The sequence below is a fragment of the Coturnix japonica genome, chromosome 5 (genome assembly GCF_054131305.1).
Source record: "Coturnix japonica strain WE chromosome 5, WE-NBRP24, whole genome shotgun sequence".
Taxonomy (NCBI): domain Eukaryota; kingdom Metazoa; phylum Chordata; class Aves; order Galliformes; family Phasianidae; genus Coturnix; species Coturnix japonica.
In genome coordinates, this window is record NC_140667.1 from 8,522,686 (window position 1) to 8,534,275 (window position 11,590).

An 11,590-nucleotide genomic window follows, 5' to 3' on the forward strand; every position below is an offset into this window, starting at 1 on the left:
GGCAGCAGAAGTTTGAGGCTTTGTGAAAAGCTGAAGCACTTGAGATCAACTCAGAATTCTTCCTCATTCCTTCCATTCATTTTGCTCAGTGAACAATTTACCTCTTCACTTTTGCTTTCATAAATGAAATCACAGAGATCTGTATGGAACTGTACTTTCACATCTAACCCCAGCGGACTTCAGAATAAAAAGTCAAAAGAAGCAAGTGAAATAGGAAACCAAACAAACTTGTGGAGAACTGCCCTCTTACCATTACCATGTGCACTCACTACACCTCAGCCTTAATAATGGGTCTGTGTCATCCTTCTTTATCCTCCCTAGGGGGAAAAATATTAAAATCATGGTCAGCTATTCAACAAATCTCAGCTGAAAATTGGTGCATTGCACACTTAGAGTTGTCTTACAAAATCCCAAGCACCCACTCATTCTGCGAGAACAATTCAGTCACTTCTTTGTTTGAGGGAAATGAGGGGGAGCAAAGTAGGGCAACATAATTTATTCTATCAATTTGGAACCAGTATCAAGATTAAAAGGGAGGATCTATATTTTGTGGCTGGACTGGTTTCTTGCACAACCTGTACTTAGCACCTGCTAGGTTACCTCACTGTAGTGTTACATGTGAGGTGACTGGTTTTACATTGTGTCACAACTCATCCTTTCTTTTAGGATGTTCCTCCTCTGCTTCCCTGCTAACCGAAAAGCAGCAGAAACAGGAAGTAAATGGTAACCACTTTGTTAACCAAACCACACAAATCATTATCACTTGCCAAACCAAACTTCTCAGGTTAACAGAGAAGCCTGGCATGCAATTGCATTTGGAAATATAAAACAATATAACATATCAGCATTCATATTTGTACAGATGACACCGTATTCAGCATATGCCAACTTACTTCATACAGCCAGGCTCATAAGTTCAGCTAGCTCTGGAAGCGGTATGAGTTTGCTAAATGCAACTTCAGTACAAAGCAGTGCTATAATTCCAACAACTAGGGATATAAATCACAGGCAAGTCACCTAATCTGTGCCTTTGAATATATCTAACAATAAGCAACAGCTGTTTTAAAAACCTCTTGGTGAGGTACCATAAAAATAATCACATAATTATAATTCCTTTACATTAAAATGTGGAGGTCCAACATGCAAGGAGTACACAATATTCAATAAACCAGATAATTCCTTTGGTTCAGAGAAAGCAGGGAAGGCAAATTTGAATGAGGCAACAAGAGGACTGGAGCTGCACATAAGGCGCTTTGTTTTCTAAGATGTTCAGGACAGGTACCTTGTAACCTGGAAAGTCTACAGCTCTCTCCATATGAACGCATCTAAGAGCACATCTACTGCCCGAGTCTGGGTAAATGACATGGGAAATGTCCAGACATGCACTGACTTTCTGTAGCCTAATTTTCATGAAGGGTATCCCCAGTGCACAGGTCCAAAAGAAAGTACTGGCAAAACCCAAAAGGTTGTTGATCTAAATGGCTGCTCCCTTACAGCCTGGAAAGCTGTCCTTGCCCATAGAATACAGATTGAAACAGTCCACCTGTCACAACGACTCTGTCAGCAGTACATTCTTCAGAAACTGCATTTTCTTTCAAATCCAAGCTGACCGTATAAACACTGTGTTCTAAAGTCTGTTCCTCAGGTGTGCTATGATCCACCTGAAGTGTTAACCTTGGAAGCAAATTGACAGCATTTTAACAACACTTTGTAGGTGTATTGTGCCAATCCAGCATGATGGATATTAATGGATAACATGCAGGTATTGCAGTTTAGTTCTCTTACTTGCTCCTAATCCTAATCAAATAGCACCCTCAAACAATGCCTGTGGGGTACTTCTAAAACTCCAAACAGTACTATTATTTAATCCTAGCCCTGGGCAGCTACTAGCTGCTTGCATACAAAGAGCTCTAAGGTAATAAACGTAAGGAAGTAGGTGGTGATGCTAGACAAACAAAGTACTCTGACAAACAAATACACTGGCTGGTCCAGTGCTGCAAGTGCTGTCTTTTGGACATTAAACATGAAGCTTGACAGCAACTGGAATTATACATGGGTAACCTGGATCTTGAAATATGGCCTTCGACAGATCAAGATCTCCCAGTGTCCTTGGACAAAAGACCGCAAGCAATGTAATGAAATTAATTTCATAATGCAATTCCATTTGTAGGAAGCATACAAGGGCTTAGTGAGCTGCAGACTGAGGCAAAAGAATAAGCTTCATTAGCTTAGGCTATTGGAGACTGTCCCAACCACTATTGGGGTGTCAAAGGATATAACACAGAGGAAGTAAAGGAGATGCAAGCTGCAAGGCATCACATCCCTTCTGGCCATGGGATGAAACTAGACATAACCTAATCAGGGGAGTGATGAAAAACATCTGCTGCTTCTAACGTGTTGGCATTTAGCCCAAGATAGGGACCTCTGGGTTTGTTGCTGTGTTTCCTGTGGATGCATTTTCAGTGTTGCTATCAGCACTTGCTATTATATCATGAGCTGTGCAGTTCCGGGTATTTGTCTTAACATTTCAGCTTTCAGCTGTCACAAAAATGAGTATAATCCCATATTTGTGAATAGAGGAGAAGAAAGAAGAGAGAGTTGTGATACATTCTTGCCTTCTGCTTACTCAGATTATGCTGATGCTTTTTTCCTCAGTGCATAAGAGGAACTCAGAAGTCACTGACACCTGGAAAATGGCTTTCTGGGGCAAGGGTATCTGGAATGCATGGAGCTCTGTCTAGGGTTGGTTGAGGAGTCAATTGAGTGAATGAATCAGCATTACGAAAGGACCCACAAGGGTGACATTTTAATGTGTGCATACTACAGGTTGCCTGATCAGAGACAAAAAACAAGTGGATGAGGCCCTCTAGGGACAGATGGGAACAGTCTCACTTTCACAGCCCCTGGTGCTAATGGGGAACTTCAATCACCTAATGCCTGCTGGAGAGCACCAGCAGTGTGCCCTGACAGCCATGAGGACAAGCCACACTTTGAGGTGCATTAAACACAGCATGGCTATCTGGTCAAAAATATATCCTCCTGATATATTTAGCATTGGTAAAGCCTCACCTTGAATACTGTGTACAGTTCTGAGTTCCATGATACAACAAGGATGTTAAAGTTCTTGAAAGCATCCAGAGAAAGGTACAAAAGCTGTGACAGGGCTGGAGGCACTCCTGTGAGGAGGGGCTGGGGGCACCTGGGCTGTCCAGTCTGGAGGTGATCTCACTATTCTCTGCAGCTCCTGAGGAGGAGACACAGAGAGAAAAGCTGGGCTCTGCTGCTGAGAACAGATGGCAGAATGGAATCATCCAAAGTGCACAGGGGAGGGTCAGGATGAACATCAGGAAACATTTCTTCATCACAAGGGAGGTCAAATGCTGGGACAGGCTTCCTACTGAGGTGGTGATGCCTCATGCCCATCAGTGTTCAAGAAACATTTGGGCAATGCTCCCACTAATACACTTTAACTTTTGATTATCCCTGATGTGATAAGGTGATTGGACTTGGTGATCTTCTTAGGCTTCTTCCAACTGAACTATTCTATTCAACTCTCACTCATTTTTATGGTCAGAACATTTATATATTTAGCAGTGCAAAATCTCATTCTATCTTTGCCTTGGCTGAACAACACTGTTTGGAACTGAGAGTTTCCAGAATGATAACTGAAACCTGGAAGTGCAGGGATACACAAGCTATGCTGTGAAAACAGCTCTTCTAGCCTCAGCAGCAAAACCAGAGGATATCATACAAAGAAAACAAAACAAACAAAAAAATGGATCTAGAGGGCATAGGAAGTTCCGCATGAATGTGCACAAGAACTTCTTTACAGTGAGGGTGACGGAGCACTGGAACAGGCTGCCAAGGGGGTTGTGGAGTCTCCTTCTCTGGAGATATTCAAGACCTGCCTGGACACCTACCTGTGTGACCTGGTGTAGGGAACCTGCTTTGGCAGGGGGGTTGGACTCAATGATCTCTGGAGGTCCCTTCCAACCCCTACGATGCTGTGATTCTGTGATTCTATTTCTAGAAGTAACTGCGTGACATTGCCACAAGGGAGCAAACTGGCATTATTTTTCCTGAACCTTTCTCTTGGCACAAAGTGGATTCATAGCATTCCAGATTACTCCATTCACAAAAGCAAATAATATATTTAGAAAAATCTCTCCTGTGGAATTCATGTTGGAATCATCCATATATTCTGATGCTTTAACAAGTATAAAAGTTGTGTGAACATGCAGCAGAGCCTTGACATAGTCTGTCTTAGAAAAAGGCTAAGGAGAAGCTATCTATGTTGTATGTAATAATCTCGTAACTAAATAACTCACTCAAAGCTGTCTCTCCCCACTTTTCAGTGCATTCCTTCCCACACTGAAAATTTAAGTCCTTTGCATTCTAGCAAGACTGTCACTGTGAAACAAAATGTGGAAGATGCATTGAGACTGAAAAATACCAATACAGATAACTGTAGTCCATCAATTAGATATTCAATCCAATGGAAAGAGCATAATCAGTCCTGATGAACATAACCATGATACATTTTATCACTTACGAGACAAGGATAATATACAGTGCCAAGCTTTGTCCATCTTTAGTTTAGCAGCAGCAAATCTATCCAACTAAATACATTCAAGTAAAACGATGCAAACACTACTCTGACCTTCTCAATTCTTGCCACATTCTTATCAAATCTGTGAAGATCTCTTGCCTTCTTCTCTTTATTTTCTTTCTATACCAATCAATTGGAAACCCGGACAACTCTTACTGAACAAAGGACATTAAAGATTTCTATTTTAGTATGTACATGACGAGCTAGAGAGTACCTGGAGCACTCAGGTTTAGCACCCAGTTTCAGATGGGGATAATGCTACAGGAGTCATACAGTGACCAAAGGAAACTGTATTGAGCCCTCATCTCTAATTAGTTCAAATATCCATCTCTGAAGTTCTCTAATCTGTTTCACATCTCTATGGCAATTTGCTTTCACAACAGATCCAGTGGCAATTGTCTTAGGACATTCTGATTTTGAACTGGTAAGTGTAGCAAGTGTGCAAATTAACAGTCCACACAGAAAAACAGCACAGTAGTTAAAATTAAAAGACTGTTTTTCAGTGACAAAATATTTTTGAATACTTTCTAAGTAGCTTAAATGAGAAACTCATGCCTATGGTACTGAGAACTGAAAAGATTCAAGCAACTTAAAGGAGCTGAGATTTCTCATGAAATACAGGTTCATTGGTACCTCAGAAAGAACACATCTTGCAAGGTTGATCAAACCATTCATCACAGTCCAAGGAACAGATGATCTGAGTAACTGAAAAGTACTTTTTCTAATATATTACTACAACATTGCTGCATTTCATCTCTTTTCAGAGAGCACAGAAGGCAGAACAGAAGCACGTACTGCTTCTAATTAGAAGTCACCAAGCTTCAAACTCCAACCACTGGTGAGCTTACGGCTCCAACAAGAAGTGCTGTGGGCTAAAGGTGAGACAAGGAGACAAGAAAGTGAGAAGCAAAGGAGCAAAAGACTTGACTTAGAAGAGAGGTGCAGAGTCAGAGTGGTTATTGAGATAAGGCTTTGTTCATGATGAGCATGAGTACTAGCAGAAGAAAGTCAGACTATAAAGTGCAACTTTCAAAGCTTTCTCTTAAGGTTTCTTCATCAGACAGAAGAGTTAGGCCTCAGCAACAGAAACAGGCAATAGAAGCTGATGATGGTGGCAAATTAGTTTATAGGTGAAAGAATATTAATCTTTAGAAAAGTTGCTAAAAAACATAAAAAAACAATTAAGCCAGTTGACAAAGTCCAATGAGCTTACCAGCCTTGGAAAACCACATCAAAGCCATAACTCCTGCAAAATCTGAGCTAATCATGAGGCTTAGTACTTTATTAGCCCTAGGCACTATGGATAAAAAAAAGTGCATTGGTGTCAGATCTCAATTGCAACAGTGTATCAATCCAAATCTAATAATCAGTGATCAACAGATATTTCTGTACTCAGCTGTTCGCTCCTGTGCTAATGTCATTACAAACAGCTGATGCTTGTAGAATGATACATAAGTTCTCCAGTATACTATAACATTCAATCATTGCTGTAATAAAAATGTACATTTAGAACGCTGTATGGAAATGCTAGGAGTTAAAGAAGAACAAGCATTCAGCACTAATGAAATCAGCTTTTGAATGTTAAGGTCATTTGTACAGCACAAGAAAAACGTCACTACAAGATTTAAGAAGATGCAAAGCCATGACTGTAGGGTTCAGGTCTCCATTTTCACTGTGCGGTGTTGCAGCACTTTATTGCACCATGTTTAATACCCAAAGCAGCAAGAGCTGCAGAAATGAGAAACTTCAGCCATACCTGAAATTAGTCTTCAGCTCCTAGTCATTAGAAGTATATATTTTCATAATCCCAATCAAAAACTTATACATTGATCAGATTTTCAGTTTATCCCCTAGTAGTTCTTCTACCATTACATGTCCTTGATATGACTTGCTTATTAAATACAGACTCCAAAAATGGTAGGCCATGCCTTGGTCTTGTGAGACTAAGCTGTTTGTTATGCAGGCATTAGTTTGCTGAACCACAGCTTTTCCTGCTTGGTTCAGTTTTACTTAAAGTGTTGCTGATGATGCAAAGGAGGTGAGTATATGAGTCACAGAAGCCAAGAAAAGTAAAAATGAAGCAGAAGTGAAAAATTAATTGAATGAGTAGCAACTCAGGGACTCAAGGGGAAACTACTTAAGTGAAAGGTTGTAAGGCCATGTGGAATAAAAGCAGAGAAAACGAAGACAATTGCTCAACAGGACTGGAGCTCTACTTATTTCAAGGAATTGCAGCAGCTGACATTTCTCCACCCAACTAATTACTATGTGGCCATGATCTTTATTGGCATTGGTGAGCACATGGTGCTTCGCCTAGCAATATTCTGATCCTGGGCCTTTACTGTGTGCATTAGGCTATAAAATGAGATTACTGTAGACTCCTAACTTTTTTACAACCCTGCTTGCAAATATCCCCGCACAGAAAATAAAATTCATATACAAGGCTTAGGCTTAGTAAGTATAGATACTACTAGACAATATAAAACTCTCCAACCTAATGCAAAACCTGTGAGGCTGAGTTGTCATCATTGCACCTGCATGCTTCCAATCCACCAGCTTTCTTTCTTATGTAATATATCACAGCTAATGGAAAGTTGAATCCTTCTGTGTAGCTCAAAGGATTAAGAAGCAGAAACTTAAATCAAATTTAATTAAAAGCTTTTCGTCCTACATTTTTATTTCACAGATCTATAATAAGTACCAAGTACACTTTATCATAACACAAGTTTAAACCTGCCAGGAGGCAAATAGTAGGGTCAGCCCATGTTGTTACAAAGCCACCAGACCAAAGAAAGCTGTTAAAGATGCTGCACATATGCTTTTTTTTTTTTTTTTCCTTTTTGCTCTAATGCTGCTTACAACTTTGAAGTATTTTGTCTTGCTTTTACCAACCGTGTTATCTTTAGTACTAAACAGGAAAAGAAATACACTAATAAACTCATCTATAGTGTATAAGGTTGGAAAGTGAAAAATTAATGAATCAAGCATAGTTCAAAATAAAAGAAGACAGGCTACCTTTATCTTTTGTATGGTGACAATAATGGAAAAATGGTAGTTGTAAAAACCCAAAAAGTTATTTACAGGAAAAACTCACCCGTATGGAGGCCTTCAGTCTGCTGGGAACCACAGAGGCAATCTCCACCAAGGAGCAACCTCTAAGAAAAGCTGCCTTAGTGGTGGTCAGCCCTTAAATGGGGTCTAGAGGAGATGGAGTCAAGCTCCACCCCTTCCTGGAGCACAGCTAAATTACTCTCACCTGTGCTCCCACAGCTGACCAAACATATATATATATATGCATACATACACATGCACACATACACAAACCAGCTTCATGTTAGCTCTTTTCCCTCTCATCCACTCCTGTAAAAATTCATAACTCAGTTAATTCAAGTTTCCCTGAGACCTGGTATGGAACAGGAAGACTTCCTCTGAGGACTGAGAGGGAAACTTGTCTTCTTTTAGGTGCATCCAGACTCCAGGTTATGATTGCTGTTATTTCTCCAGTTAATAAATATTTGATCTGCAGAGGGTCAGGGTGACTAACAAGTTCCTGAGAATCCAAGAAATTCTGTGTAACAGTAAGGTATGGTAAGAGTCGCAAGTTGCAAAAAACAGCATGCTACACTTGTTCCTAACATTTTGTGTCATAATAAACCCTTAATTGTAATCACAGTCTTAGGATTGGCCCTTATTCCGCCAAGGATTCCTAAACAGCCTGCTCGTCTTTCATAGTGTTGGGTGACAGTGTGGCTGAGCAGAAGTAGATATATATCTCCAAGAACTGTGAGAGGGACATGGTTTTCCCTCCTTCACATCTCTCAAGAGAAGTATGGCTCTAAAATGCTACAACAGGGAATGTATTCTGCTCCTCTCTCTGCCACGACCTTCATAGAAGCATCCAAGAGAGAAAGAAAAGGAAAAGGCAGCATTAGTACATCCCTTGAAGAAAAAGTATTATTCTGTTGTGCCAGAACAGCATGACAAGACATTTTAAAAGGAATTCAGCCTTAAAGTATATTTCTTTATGAACAAATTTGTAATTCTTAACTTCCACAGGAAATGAAGTTGCCTTTTTCCTAAGAGGAAAGGGAATGACATGGAGAGGGGGAGGGAAGGAGGAGAATAAAGCACTCCAAAGAGAAAGAAACACAATTTACACTCATTATACAACCATACGCAAGTGATGGAGGGCTGAGTGTTACCTCACTAGCTGTCAGCTCTCACAACTTCTAACGTAAGATTTATTGTTGCTGTTTTTTTGAAGTTGGGAAGGACAGTCAAAAGAAATGAATTAATATATAAGGATTAGAAAATACCCTGAGAATCTCTCTTCATTTTCACACACCCACAGCTTGCAGCTTTATTCATAGGGTTAGGAAACTTACATCATTGCATAGAATGAGCAAACGTATGCTGCAATACCAAACTTATAGCTCGTGTGCCACAACTGACATTTAAAGCTATTAAATGAGCATTTTTATGATAGGTACATGTCTGCTTTCCTTTACTCATTCAAGTGCATGGCTGATGTATAGTATATACATATACATATAAGTATATAGCATACACATACATATATAGCTGATGTATAGTTGGCAGAACTGCTATTAGTTTCTTTCCCAATTGATAAGTCACCCCACATTCAGTCTGTGTATGTCCTATATGATCCTAAGTTCTCTGACTGATGTGTATGTGCACAGTACAAATGCCTTTGTAGGTAGCCCTAAAGATACAGATAATTGAAGCTTTAACCTGCCTGTACGGCATTGATATAATAGGTTGTATGCTCATGTAATCAAGATCCAGTAACACACAGACTGGCATACAACTGTCATGCGCTGTACCATTTACCAAAATAAAAAAAAAGATAAATTATGAGTCACAGTGAAAATTACAGTCACACAGATTTCTGAGTGTGGCAAGTCTTGTAGAGTATACAGGCTGATTTGCATAATTAGCTTGCTCTTACACAATGTCCTCCATACTGTGCTGGCTTAAAACTGCATGTACCAGCACATCATTATTTGTTGGTACAAGAACTGGGCAGCAATAAACAAGCCCTGTCACTGTCACACAGAGCAGAGCTCAGCGCTGCCCTACGCTCCCTGTGAGGAGCTGCAGCCACCATCAGGCTTCTCCTCAGCTCCTCTGCTTTGGGTTGAACAAACCCAGGCAACAAACTCACCTGCCCCTCACACAGCTTGCACTCCAGACCTTTCACCATCTTCATAGCCCTCCCCTGGATGCTCTCTAATTGTTTTATGTCCTTCTGGCATTGTGGCACCCAATCACTTTTGGTAGGGAAAGAACCGAACATAGACACTTACGCTGCCACAGCAACTGTGTGTTGGTGTACTGACATAACCACTGTATTATGAAAAAGTGAAAAAAATACCTCTTTTATCTCCCTTTTAGAAAGAAAATAAACATAAGCCTTCTCTGAAAAGCACAGTCCAGCCAGTATGTCAGGCTTGTTACAAACATGACTATGGATCAGACTTCTTGGGCAACACAGCAGACAGGAAAAACTAATAAGATCCACCCTTAAGTGGATGATAAGAGGAAAATTGCTAAGGCTGAGGCAGATCTCTACATGCACAGAAGCTGAAGAGTGTTAGAATAATAGCAGAACACACCTACTGAGCCAAGTAGAGTCAACACCTCAAGAAAAGATAGTTCAGGTGGCAAGCTGAAATACATTCTCCTGTGTCATCAGATTTATTGCAGAGATTGTCCCTCTGTTTCTTTCTGAATGCCCCATAATGGATATTTATTATATTTTGTGATTTCTTTCATGTCAAGCAATAAATAAGTTGTCTTCCAGCCAATTATTTAAGAATTTATGAAATAATATTGAACAATACCCACAATTTTTTTGCAAGACTAGGGACGAGAAGAAAGGAATCAGTGAACAAGTCTTACACAGGAGTAATTTTACTCTATATTGGTAGAAGCATAGGGTTTTTGACCATGGTTTTGTCTCTAAGGTACCTGTACTCTCTGAAATTTTCTTTATTCAGAAAGGCAGTGCCTTGAAACAAGCCTTTTTCTTTAGCAACAGGCTGAGTGACTATGAATTTGAATGTACATGCAATGATCAGATTAAGGCAAGTGAATTTTGAGAACGAAAATACAGTTGGGTAGACAAACTAGACAATAACAAGGTTTTTTGTTCCCATTTTTCTTTCAAATATAATTAAACTTTGAATTCCTATGAGAATAGAGACATCGGATTGCTGTTTAATAGGAAGCACACCACATAGTCTGCATGACACTCTGTTTTCATATAAGTAGAACTCAATTTTCTAACAGCTGTTGACACACTTCTTTTGCTTTGCAGTTCTTGCTGCCTTCCTTACTGTTAGGGCCCTCTGAAGCTTGGTACTTGTTGACTGTGAAACAGGGTGTCCATTTGTGCCATCACTGACTTGTATGGAAAGGACCCTCTGAGATGCCTGTAGTAAGCTGACTATTTTGGTGTACTTGTGTAAGAAAAATAACTACTAATAGAATCTTAGTATAAATTCCTAAAGAAAGCAATACTGTGCAAACTGTTTCCCCCATTTCCTTCTTTCTTCTGTATATTCCTGATTATACATGCTGGCTTTCAGGGAACATTGGAGTTCATAAGAACTCTAATGCCAGCCAAGGTGGCTTGCTAACTTCTCACCAAGGGTTACACCAAACCCTTGAAGTTTGTGAACCATGTTAGAACAAGACAAAGGTAAACCAGTTTCATGTATGCTAATAACCTTTATGAAACAGATAAAGAGATAAATCAACATTCACATAGATCAGCACACTGTTAGATCAGTTAAAGAGACAAAAACATCTTAATTTAAATGAGGTTGCAAAAAATTGACTCAATAAATTACTACATTCAAACAAATAGAATGTTGGCTAAATGGAACAAAGAACCAGATTGATTCATGAGGCAGACAACAGAAAGAACTACAGTGTTTCAATCTTGCCTTTAGAGAA